This window comes from Myotis nattereri, assembly GCF_964212035.1.
Source record: "Myotis nattereri genome assembly, chromosome: 14".
Taxonomy (NCBI): domain Eukaryota; kingdom Metazoa; phylum Chordata; class Mammalia; order Chiroptera; family Vespertilionidae; genus Myotis; species Myotis nattereri.
The window spans coordinates 56,856,716-56,868,157 of record NC_138089.1 but is presented as its reverse complement, the minus strand read 5'-3'; the positions used below and the strand labels follow the sequence as shown (position 1 = coordinate 56,868,157).

Here is an 11,442-nt window from a genome sequence, read left to right as displayed (position 1 = left end):
GCGGCTCTCCGCCCTCCAGCGCCACCTCGGGCCCGCAGGCCAGACACACTTGGTCGTGCGGAGCGCGGGCGAGGCGTGCGGCGTGGGGTACGGCGGGGCGCGGGCGCCCGGGGGCGGGACGTGGCGCTGGCACGAGGCGCTCATGGGGCGTGGAGTCCGGCGGGGCCGGAGCACGCGGGGGGCGTGGCGTGGGAATGGAGCGCGCGGGCTGCCGGGGGCGTGGGCGCACGGGGCGGGGCCGCGGGCGCGGGGCCGGGTTGGCTGCTGCTCAGCGGCGCCGCGCTGGCCCCGCCCCCCCGCCTGGTCCCGCCCCTCTCGGCGCCGAGTGGCGGAGGCGCGGGCAGGAGGACCGCGGCTGCCCAGACGCACAGCCAGGCCGGCGGGGTGGCGCCGCCGGGTGGGGACGGCGCGCACCCAGAAGGCGCACGGCGGCCCTGGGATCAGGTAGGTCGGACTGTCCGTCCTCGCGCCGCCGGACCGACGGGACACGCTGGCTTCGTGGCCCACGGGCTGCAAAGTTTGGGGAAGACGAGGCAATCTCTAGCCCGCGTGCTTTGGGGCGCTCGTGTTCCCTTCAGGCGAGGGCTGTTTTGGGGTAAAACGATGGGTACCTGGCTCCAGCGGGGGCTATGCCCGCCTGGCCCTCTGACTGGCCTTTAGCGCTGAAAGTTGGGGGGTGGGGGGGGGGCGGAAGTTGCGAACCCTCGGTACACAAAGAAGGAGCCCCCGTGGCCCCTGGTCTTGTAGGAGGGTGACATCGGTGAGCCTGGGAACCCCCTTCCCTCCGGGCTTGGGGACACCGGGCGCAGGATTCCTCCCTAGAGATCAAGTTTTCTCAGTTGCCTCTGCACTTCCAGGTCTGCCCTGGTGCACCGAGTGCAGTCTGGGTTTCTGAGCTCGCACCTGGGTCTCCGCTGCTTCCCCTTCTCTAAAGAAAGCCTGCAAAGCATCCCACGCGCGCGGGTCACCAGATCCCACCCGGCGGCTGCCGGGCGCCGGGTCTCCGCGCTGCAGGGACCGGCTATGGTGCCGGAGACGCACGGGCAGCCTCTGGGCTCCACTGAGCACAGCTGCTCGGGGCCGCTGGTCTGTGCCCCTTCCCCGCATTGCATTTGCTTATGGCTTTGCAGGCAGGAGATGCTCCCACAGCAATGATTTCATAATAAATGGTGCCGCTCAGGCGAGGAGAGGCAGTCAGTCCCTCTTCGGAGCCCTGGGGAAGCGGGGGAAGGGGGGGGGCAGCCTGGTCACCTGCAACAAGATTGGGGGAAGCAGTGAGCAGGAGCGAGGCAGACCGGGGATGTGTGATGTGCGGAGAGGTTGGAAGCCCTGGCTCCCGTGGTGAGTAGGTAAATCCAGAAATCATCTCAAATGATGAAGCAGGGAAAAAAAAAACCTTAAAATATTAGGGAGGCTGTGCACTCTGTGGTTTGTGTCTGCCCCCACAGAGACGAATAGCGTGCTTGCTGAAAAGAATCCTGATCTGTAAATAGATTAAAAACAGGAATTAATGCGAACAATGAGTCAGGGCCTTCGGAGATTGACAGGAGGGATAATTGCTTTGGAAAGAGCTACTCTGTCTCAGTATCGCTCCAGTGTGTTGCTCTTGCATTGCTGGCTGTGTTTGGTAACGGTAGCATGCCTTTGGCTCCCATGCCCTGGCCTGTGAGTTTGTGGGTTTAACCCTCTGTGGGTCCCAGGACCAGGGAGGAAGTGGCAGGTGAATCGTCATAAACACGTGGACATTATGTGCAAAAGCCCCAGTATGTGCCGGGGACAGGTCCCGGTGGGACAGGCCGCAGTGGGACCCCTGGACGCATCTGTACCCGCCAGGGACCTCGAGCAGGTGGCTGCACAGTGTTCAGGTGAAGGCCGGTCGGCTGCATATGTGTGGGCCTCCCGCCTGGAGATGGGCCGGTGGAGACACCACATGGCTAATTGACTGGCCGGCTGATAGATCCGGCAGCCGCAGCCTCAGACAGTGACGTCCATCCCCATGCCCCTCTCCCTGTCTGGGTGTCACTCATGTCAGCCTCAACCCAGGGAGCCTGGAAGCGCACTTCTCGGAGGAGTGTAACTTTTAAACACCCTTCATGACACAGCCACAGAGCCCGAGGGCTCCTTAAAATGGCCACAACACCTTTCATAGGACCCAGTGCCCCGCAGGCTCAGGGGAGCCGAGACCCGCTGCGGACAGCACACTGTGTAGCCTCTCCCTGGCTCATCTGTGCTCGATGCCCTCACGGTCACATTTCATACCAAATACGTCTTTCTCGTGTATCGGTTCCCCATCCTTCCCCCACACCCAGTGCACATCTTCCAGCTTCGTTCTTTCCTGCGCAATTTAAGCGTCCAACTTGAAGTTTTCATCAGCTCCTACTACAATTTGCGCTGAAATAGTATAGAGATACAACTGTACCTTTTCTTTTTCTTTAAATATATTTTTAATGATTTCAGAGAGGCAGGGAGAGGGAGAGAGAGAGAGAGAAACATCCATGATGAGAGAGAATCATGGATCAGCTGCCTCCTGCACACCCCCTACTGGGGATTGAGCCCGAAACCCGGGCATGTGCCCTTGACCGGAATCAATCTCAGGACCTGTCCACAGGCCGACGCTCTGTCCTCTGAGCCAAACCAGCTAGTTCTGTACCTGCACCTTCTCATGCTGCACGACATACATATATCACTGTGTGGTGGCCATGTCACCAGACAGAGGAGCGTTGCTCTGTTGCCCTGTCCCCAGTCAGTAAGTCATTAGCAGTGAAGTCATGCTAATTTTATGTTCTGGGAGAGAATCAGATGGCGGGGGATTTATTGATGCTGTGGGCGTGTGTCTGCCCCCTCAGAATCAGTCACTCCAGCCGTGCGCCTTGAAGCCGGCTGATCGGCCGGAGTTACTCTGTCCCTCTGAGGGTGAGCATGTCTCCTGGTTTCAACCCGCATGTAATACGCCGTGATCGGTGGCGGACGTTTCCCTTTCGGATGCCTGATCTTGGTGCACCAGAGAGCATCCTTTTTGCAGAGACGTTGGGCAGTGATTGGCGTGTTGGGCCACAGGCTCCTTTCAGGTACCAGAGGTCTGTGAAATGGAGGCATCACAGGTCTCAGGTTCAGATCTGATTGGAATAAACGTTTCGGAGATGACCGAGTGGGCTAAGTGGTGTTTGGTTTTCAGTCCTTGCTCTGCCTCTTCTCCCTCCCCCCCCCCACCCCCCCCCCCCCGACCCTCTATCCCCGCCGCATCTGTCTCCCATACACCCTGGCGGGCGCGTGTCTTTTGGAAATTGGCTGCAGGAGGCAGGCACCCCTGGTTGAGACTCTGCATGCCGCCCTTTCATGCGCATGTTACACAGAAGAAGTGAGGGTCCGCAATAGAAGCGCTGGCAGAACTTGATAGCGTCTCAAACAGCTCGGCTCCGCGGAATGTAAATATTTGTAGCATCTTGACTGTGCAAGAGGCTGCCTTGCGGGAAGGGAAGCAAGAGACAGCGGCTGCCTTGTTAAGTGGGATACAGTCATTCCGACGAGGCGCTTGCTCCTTCTTGTGGACGGTGCATCTTAGGACGTGGATTGTGTAAATTACTCTCTTAGGTGCTTTTGTGACTCGGACGGAGTGTGAACTTTCCGGGGGCTAGAACGGGAGGACCAGCTTGCCCCGTTTGTCTTTCTAACTCGCTTGGCTCGGAGTGCCTTGCGAATGCTGAGATGAGATCTCATTCAGAAACAACGTGGATTACATGGCTGATCGGTGAGCCTGTCCCCACACTGGTTGCACTGGGAAAAAGAATTCCTGGGCTCATTACAACACGTCGCATGCTCTGCCCGGCTGGTGTGGCTCAGTGGTTAAGCGTTGTGCTGTGCACCAAGAGGCTGCTGGTTGGATTCCCCATCAGGGCACATGCCCGGGTGGCAGGAACAATCCCCAGTAGGGGGCGTGCAGGAGGCAGCCAATTGATGTGTTTCTCCCACATTGATGTTTCTCTCTCTCTCTCTGTCTCCCCCCCCCCCCACCCCCCTTCCTTCCACTCTCTCTATTTAAACTTTTTATTTTAAAATAGAAATGGAAAAATATCCTCGGGTGAGGATTAACAAAAAAACACAACAACAAACACAGGACATTCATTGGGGTTTTCCTGCACCAGCCTGGTTTCAAGCCCTGGATCGCATGTCTTGCCCTCAGTGCAGGGGTGAAGAAGCCGTCTGCTGCCCCGCCCGCGCTCACTCCAGCCTTCTGGACACTCCGTGCTGGATGAATCCATGAGCCACAGGCCGGGGCCTGCGGGACACCCAATGCTTGGCCTGGAGAAGACTTCTCCCTACTCATCCCATGCAGGGCCTCCCAGCCACAGCGGCCCCTTCCACTTCCTGGGAGACCCAGTAGGCACCCCTGGCGTCCACCTCACACCCCTTCTTCCATCTCCCCACACCCCCCTCAGCTCACTGTTGCTTCCGCCAGGTAACTCTTTACTTCCATGCCGCCATTTGCCCGTGACCCTGCCTCTGGGCTCCTCCCTGACAAGACATGGGCCCGGGCTGTCTGCTCTGCACTGCCCTTGTGTCCTGCTTCAGGGGGGCAGGGGTCAGAACTTCATGAACGTTGTTCAGCTGTCAGTCCCTGCCCTTCCTGGTAGCCGGCGGGTGGAGTGGCACACGCATGTCAGGGCTTCAGTAAATATTGGTAGAATGAAACTCTCATCTCTATTATTCATGTGAAATTCTACTGTAGTTATATTCGGGCTTGAAATTATTTTGTTGGACTTAAAATGACTAATTAGAAGATTTTATTTTATTTTGCACAGTTTCAGGGTGACCCATCGTTCATGGAAAACAGACCAGGGTTTTGATATTGTCTGCATTTAGAAAATTCTGTGACAAACGCATATGCCCTTAAAGCAGTGGTTCTCAACCTTGGCTGCACATTAGAATCACCTGGGAATCTTTTTAAAATCCTGATTTCTGGGCCTCATCCTCCAGAAATTCTGTTTCTTTGTTACTAATGTTGTGGCCCCACCCCATAACAAAGAAACAGAATTTCCGGAGGATGGGGCCCAGAAATCAGGATTTTAAAAAGATTCCCAGGTGATTCTATGTGCAGCCAAGGTTGAGAACCTCTCTCTGCCTTAAAGGAAGCATAGACAAAAGGTGGTCCATACGGAGGCCTGGTCCTCGGTGTCATTGGCTCATTTGAGTGCAAGGTGGGATTTGAGTGCAATTTGGAATTCTCAGAATTCATTATCTTATTAGAGTAAAACTGTGGCATGTGGGGAATATAACTGAATGACTGGCCCTCGCCGGACCAAAGGGTCCCGGGTTCGATTCCAGTCCAGGGCAGGTACCTGGGTTTCAGGCCCCTCCCCAGCCTGGGCCCTCGTCTGGGCACATGCAGGAGGCAACCAATCAATGTGTTTCTCTCACATCGATGTTTCTCTCTGTATTTCCCTCTCTTTTCCACTCTCCCTAAAAAGCAATGGAAAATTATCCTCAAATGAGGATTAACAAAAAACAAAGAACTAAATGACTAAAAAACAACAAATCAAAGCCTATCTTCCTAAACTATAAATAATTACTGTTCCATGGGGCACCATGTGAGCATGGAACAGTCTCGCCTCATCCCAAACAGAGGGCCCCTCTGAAGGCCAGAAATACTCCTTCCCCTCCCACCGCCCCCATGGGAGATCTATCTGGAAACATCCCATAGGATGATCTGGTGAAATAATGGACATTCCTGGGCCCTGCCAGGACTTTCCGAGTTATCTCGGGGGTCCGACTTGGTAGGCTACATTTTTCAACTTTTTTATTTTGAAATAGTAACACAGGAAGTCACAAAAAATAGTACAGAGTCCCATGTACCCCTCCCCCTCTCCCCCCCTCCCCCCCTCCCCCCGCATGGGATGCCGGTGGACATGGTGCACTTTCTGAACCAGGGGTTGCCCCTGGCGCGTTACCATCAGCCGGGCAGCCGATCTGGCCATTTCTCACCGTTTTTTACCCGATCCTGTGTGTATAGCTCGGTGCGGTTTTAGTCCATGTGTAGATTCCTGTATCTGGGGTTTAATTTAAAGAGCAAACATCCGCAAAGCCGAGCCTCCGTGTCGGCATACACCGATGCTGTATTTATGCAAGTGTCTTCGAGGCTTCCGATTCCTCTCCCACCGGCGGTTTCCATGCAAATATTTGTCTGGTTGTTCTTAAACAGCACGATCTGCTTCTTGGAGACGCCGGCGTGTGAAAGTTGCTATGGAGATCCAGGTGTTGGCATTTTACACCCGGGACGTGGCATTTGGGTGGCGCCGGCCGTCGGCTTGGGAGCCGGTGCTGACTTTCTGAACTGTCTTTGGAAGGCTCTGCTGGGGAGTGTGTGTGTATCTTCTACTCAGACCTGGACTGGGTGCTTTGGTGTTTGGTTTTTTTAATCCTCACCTGAGGATATTTTTCCATTGACTTTTAGAGAGCGTGGAAGAGAGAGGGAGAGACAGAGAGAAATCTCGATGTGAGAGAAACACATTGATCGGTTGCCTCCTGCACGCGCCCCAACCAGGGTCCGGGCCGGGGAGGAGCCTGCAACCGAGGTACATCCCTTGACCGGAATCAAACCCGGGACCCTTCAGTCTGCAGGTCGACACTCTATCCACTGAGCCAAACCGGCTGGGGCTCGGACAGGGTTTTTATGCCACTCAGGCAAACACCCACTGATGCTGCTTCTCCTGTGTAAATGCTTCCCAGCCCGTTCCTGGCTCTCACCTGGAAACAGCCACTCTGTAAATAACTCCACACCTTACAGGGACGGCACAATGACTCTTCTCAGGCAACTGAAATCAGCAGGAGCCTTGTATCCGCCATCCAGGCCGGGCTGCTGCTCACGGGGCGCTGCCTCTGCAGGGGGAGCAGCGAGTTGCTGGTCGCCAGTCGTGGTGACGAACCCGTGAGCATCCCGAGGGCTCTGGAACCCAGGCGGGCGCGTTTGCACCCAGTCGGTGTGAGCCACGGAGACGGTGCCTCCCCTGCACCTCCCCCCCATTGGCTTCACCAGCAGAAGTGTTCACATGAGTGTATATTGGCCTGTCATTTTTTCAATACTTTCGGTTGTTGTTAATCCTACTTGAGGATATTTTTCCCCTTGATTTTTAGAGAGAGTGGAAGGGAGAAAGGAAAGTGGGAGGGGAGAGAGAGAGAGAGAGAGATGTGAAAGAGACACATTTATTGGTTGCTTCCCGCTCATGCCCCGACTGAGGCCAGGGGTCAAACCTACAACCCAGGTATGTGCTCTTAACTGGGAATCAAAGCCTTGACCATTAGGTGCAAGGGCTGATGCTCTAGCCACTGAGCAACACTGGCCAGGGTTCAATTATTCGTAGGGAAGCTTTACTAGTACTTTTTATTTTGCTGAGTAAAGCCAACCAGGACCCGTGTGCACGGATGGGCTGTACACTTTTGAAATTCTGAGCCTCGTAGGTCAAAGGTTTTTCTCTCTTTCTCACTTCCTCATACCATTACGTACACATTTCCTCATGCACGTGGAAGAATACACACGTTTATATTTAGTCCTGCTCTACTGGACTATTTCATGAATATTAAACAGGGAGTTGCCCTGGGGAGCTGGTTCTCTGGTCTGGGGGGCGTATTGATTTCTGCAAACAGGAAGCGTCTCAGCCTGTGGTTTTGTTACGTCCCGGAACCAACCACGTGGTCTGGGGAGGTGCAGGTGAGTGGACAGCATATGTCCATGTGTCGGGCAGTTCTAGAACACAGGCGTTCTCTCTTCTTCATCCAACGGTGCCGTCGCCGCCTGTTGCTTCAGAATATCTTTGGTCATTTTTCCAGAAGTTACTTCTGGGGGTTTCCTCCTGAATCTTGATTTTAAAAAAAATTCTTCCAAGTGATTACGAATACTCTATTTCTTTGTCATTAACGACCCCCCTCTCACCCCCTCCCCGGACACACACACAATACCCAGGACAGGTTAGAATAGGGAATAGAATTAACACCGAATCACCAAATCAGACAGCGCATGAGGTAAGGGGTGCAGACATTTCGTAAGCCTCCAAGCAAGAGAATAACAGCAAAGGCTGGGGAGGGGTTTCGGGCTGCACTTGGGGCCAGTGTGCCCATGTTATTTAAAGTGAGTTGCTTCCTCCTCTTCCTCTTCCCTTTTCCGGGTTTTCTCTCTTGCTTCAGGGGTCCGCTTTTGAATGGGCTCTTCTGTGCTGACCCCTGGTGGGTAGGTGTTGTCAGGCGTCTCCCATTGAAAAGTGACATGTCCTGGTTTGCAGGGGAACCTGGGGGCAGGGAAGGCGGCTGTAAAACTTACCCAGTTTGACCTTCAGAGAAGAACGACTTTAGAAGAAGGTGCAACACAGGTCGGCCCTGGGGGAGGCGGTTCCCAAAGGCGGCCGCAGCGGCCCCTTCCTCGGCCGGGCCTGGGGGCTTGCACTTCCCTTTAAGCGTGAGTCTCTCTCGCTCACCCTGAATCGGGCTGGATGTGAGGGAGAGAATGCGGCCAGGTGGTGGCGGTGTGAGGGCTGAGCCTCGGCCTCAGACTCAGGGTGCAGGGTGCAGAATTCCTTCAGTCCTCCATCTGGCCTACCAGCCAGTACTGCTGCTCTCCTCTGGCCCCTGCTCATCACGGCTCCTGCTGGGGCCTGGCCTGCGTCTCCTGTGCTGAGCTTATCCACAGGCTACATCCCAGGAGAGTGGGCAGACGTGGATTCCGCAGGAAGGTGTGGGGTGGAAAGGAGTATTGGCCTAAAACAAGAAGCCTTTCTGTTGCTCTCTGACGGGGTGGCTGGGAGCCGTGCTGGCAAATGATTCTGAGTCATGTGGGACCGCAGTCACTGCGAGTGTTCTTATTAAACTTACTAGTGACCCAGTGCACGGATTTGTGCACATTGAAAGGAAATTAATTAGAAGGTGGCCAGCGGGGAGGGACTGGGTGAGATGGGATGGGCACTCCCTAGAGCAGGGATGGGCAAACTTTTTGACTCGAGGGCCACAATGGGTTCTTAAACTGGACCGGCGGGCCGGAACAAAAGCATGGATGGAGTGTTTGTGTGAACTAATATAAATTCAAAGTAAAAATCATTACATAAAAGGGTACGGTCTTTTTTTTTTTTAGTTTTATTCATTTCAAACGGGCCGGATCCGGCCCGCGGGCTGTAGTTTGCCCATGGCTGCCCTAGAGCCAACCTCCTGTGGTCCCTCCTCATTATCAGCCTGGCCTGTGGGGGTCAGGCCAAAACTGGCTCTCTGACATCCCCCAAGGGGTCCCGGAGTGCAAGAGGGCACTGTGCAAAGTTGCTGTCGAACAGGGTGTGTAACGCAAACGCATGTGTGCAGCAAGCCAGATTCAGTGCCAACAGTGCCCCAGCAACAACATAACCGTGGCCGAAGGTGGAATCAAATGGCCCCGCGAGAAATTGGGCTCCCTCCTCTCTGGTTTTGGGATGTGTCGCCCTAGAACTGCCATTGCCAAGTCACTGCAGCTCGGCAGCTCGGCAGCTCCTGCGTTGAGATTCTGCCCCTTGGTGGTCAGTGCATGTCATAGCGACTGGTTGGACGGTCGGACACTTAGCATATTAGTCTTTTATATAGAGAGCTTTTTTAGAGTGTAGGCAAAGCTCTGGTTTGAGGTGTCTCGGTGTTCAGTTATTCTTCCTAGGAAATTTCTTTTTTTTTTTTGTAACATTACAGAATAAAAATGTGTACAGTTTACTAAGTCAACAACTGTGACCTTTAATTACTTCATAAAATGTGCAGCTACTGAGTGGCTAGGACGTTTTAGGCACACATATAGCTTTCGAATAAACATAGCCTCCTAAAATGTAAACAGATGTGCAAATGGACTCAGTATTCCCACGGCAGTGGGCAGACGTGGGTTCCACGGGAAGGTGTTGGGGGGAGGGGGGGTGGAAAGGAGTATCTGTGAGCAAGAATACAGCTGGCCCAGGGGAATTTCCACTAAGATTGTACTTAGAAAACAACCAAGAGTTTCCAGTGGCCTAAAGCAAGAGGCCTCGCTGTCGCTCTCTGAGGGGGTGACTGGGAGCTGTGCTGGCTTGCAGCCACAGGTCCGGCTGGTAGGGGACCTCTAGGTCCTCTGGGGTGCAGGCTGAGGGAGCTCCTGGCAGAAACCATCCTCATGCACGTTGTTGGGGTGCAAAACAGGCGGACAGGACAGCATCGATGCTTGAAACTGGAATAAGCCCTGGCTCACTCATCCTCACAGCAACCCCAGCTGCATACCTTCCTCCACATTTCGAGGGGTGCACATGGCGGCTCTCAGGCCTCGTGGGGGCCAGGCCTGGGCTGCAGGCAGGCGTCACCGTGGCCGCACTCCCTGGGCAAGGGTGTCCCAGGCTCCTCAGCCTCTCCATGGGGAGGATCAGCACCATGGACAGCGGCGGGGGACCTGGCTGCCATGGTTAACAGTCCTCTACTCTAAGGGCACCACCTACCAACTTCTCATTTTCTTCTAGAACAATGGTTCTCAACCTTCCTAACGCCGCGGCCCTTTCATACAGTTCCTCATGTTGTGGTGACCCCCAACCATAAAGTTATTTTCGTTGCTACTTCATCACTGTAATGTTGCTACTGTTATGAATCGTCATGGAAATATCTGATAGGCAGGATGTATTTTCATTGTTACAAATTGAACATAACTAAAGCATAGTGATTCATCACAAAAACAATATGTAATTATATATGTGTTTTCCGATCGTCTTAGGCGACCCCTGTGAAAGGGTCGTTCAACCCCCAAAGGGCGACCCACAGGTTGAGAACTGCTGTTCTAGAAGTTTCCGAGGAACCTTTCCAAGGACTTGGTATGAAGTGTAGAAGGCCTGATCTGCTCAGTCTGAGGCGTGTGGTTGGCTGGCGGTGAGCGTGATGAGTGAGCCGGAAGTCCTTCTGAATCTCGAGCGGGAGACACACCTCCTGTTCCCTCCCCAGGCTGATCGTCAGTGCTGCTGGTTTTCTAAGTTCTGTGAATAAGGACAATAAACAGAATTCATCTGGGTGCCTGAATTAGGATCAAACCTGTCAGCCAAGAAGATGGCTCTGAACACGGTAAGCTCAGTTTAAATACGTTCTGAGGAAATTTGGTTGGTTTTAAAATTTATATGCAAAGTGCAAATCCCCGGGGAAGGAAGGCCCGGTCCGCAGGAATGCCGGGTGCTGCTGTCACCGTCCGTTCCTAAAAATAAATGTGCTGATCGATGCCCTGAGTAACTGAGTGGAGGCAGCGGTGGGATCCGGGCTGTTTTCTTCTTAGTAATTGCGCCTTCCGTTTCGCCATTTCACGGAGCCGCCGCTCACACCCCGGGAGGAGCAACGTCTGGGTTACTCCCTGTTCATTAAAAAAAAAAAATCTGCCCGATAAAATATCGTTCCTGCAAGATTTTTGCTTAGAGTGTAGAGATTTTTCATGTCTGGCATTAAATCATGTGG

The 11,442-nt window shown here is 54.0% G+C and overlaps 1 protein-coding gene across 1 annotated transcript in view; it reads left to right on the top strand.

Annotated features, from left to right (window-relative positions):
- The first annotated feature begins 317 nt into the window (after positions 1–317).
- Positions 318–11,442, top strand: part of CNTN3 (contactin 3) — a 118,555-nt gene continuing 107,430 nt past the window's right edge. The window contains exon 1 of the mRNA XM_081106594.1: positions 318–444. The gene's annotated coding sequence lies outside the window, so the exon portion shown is untranslated. The remainder of the gene's footprint in view (positions 445–11,442) is intronic.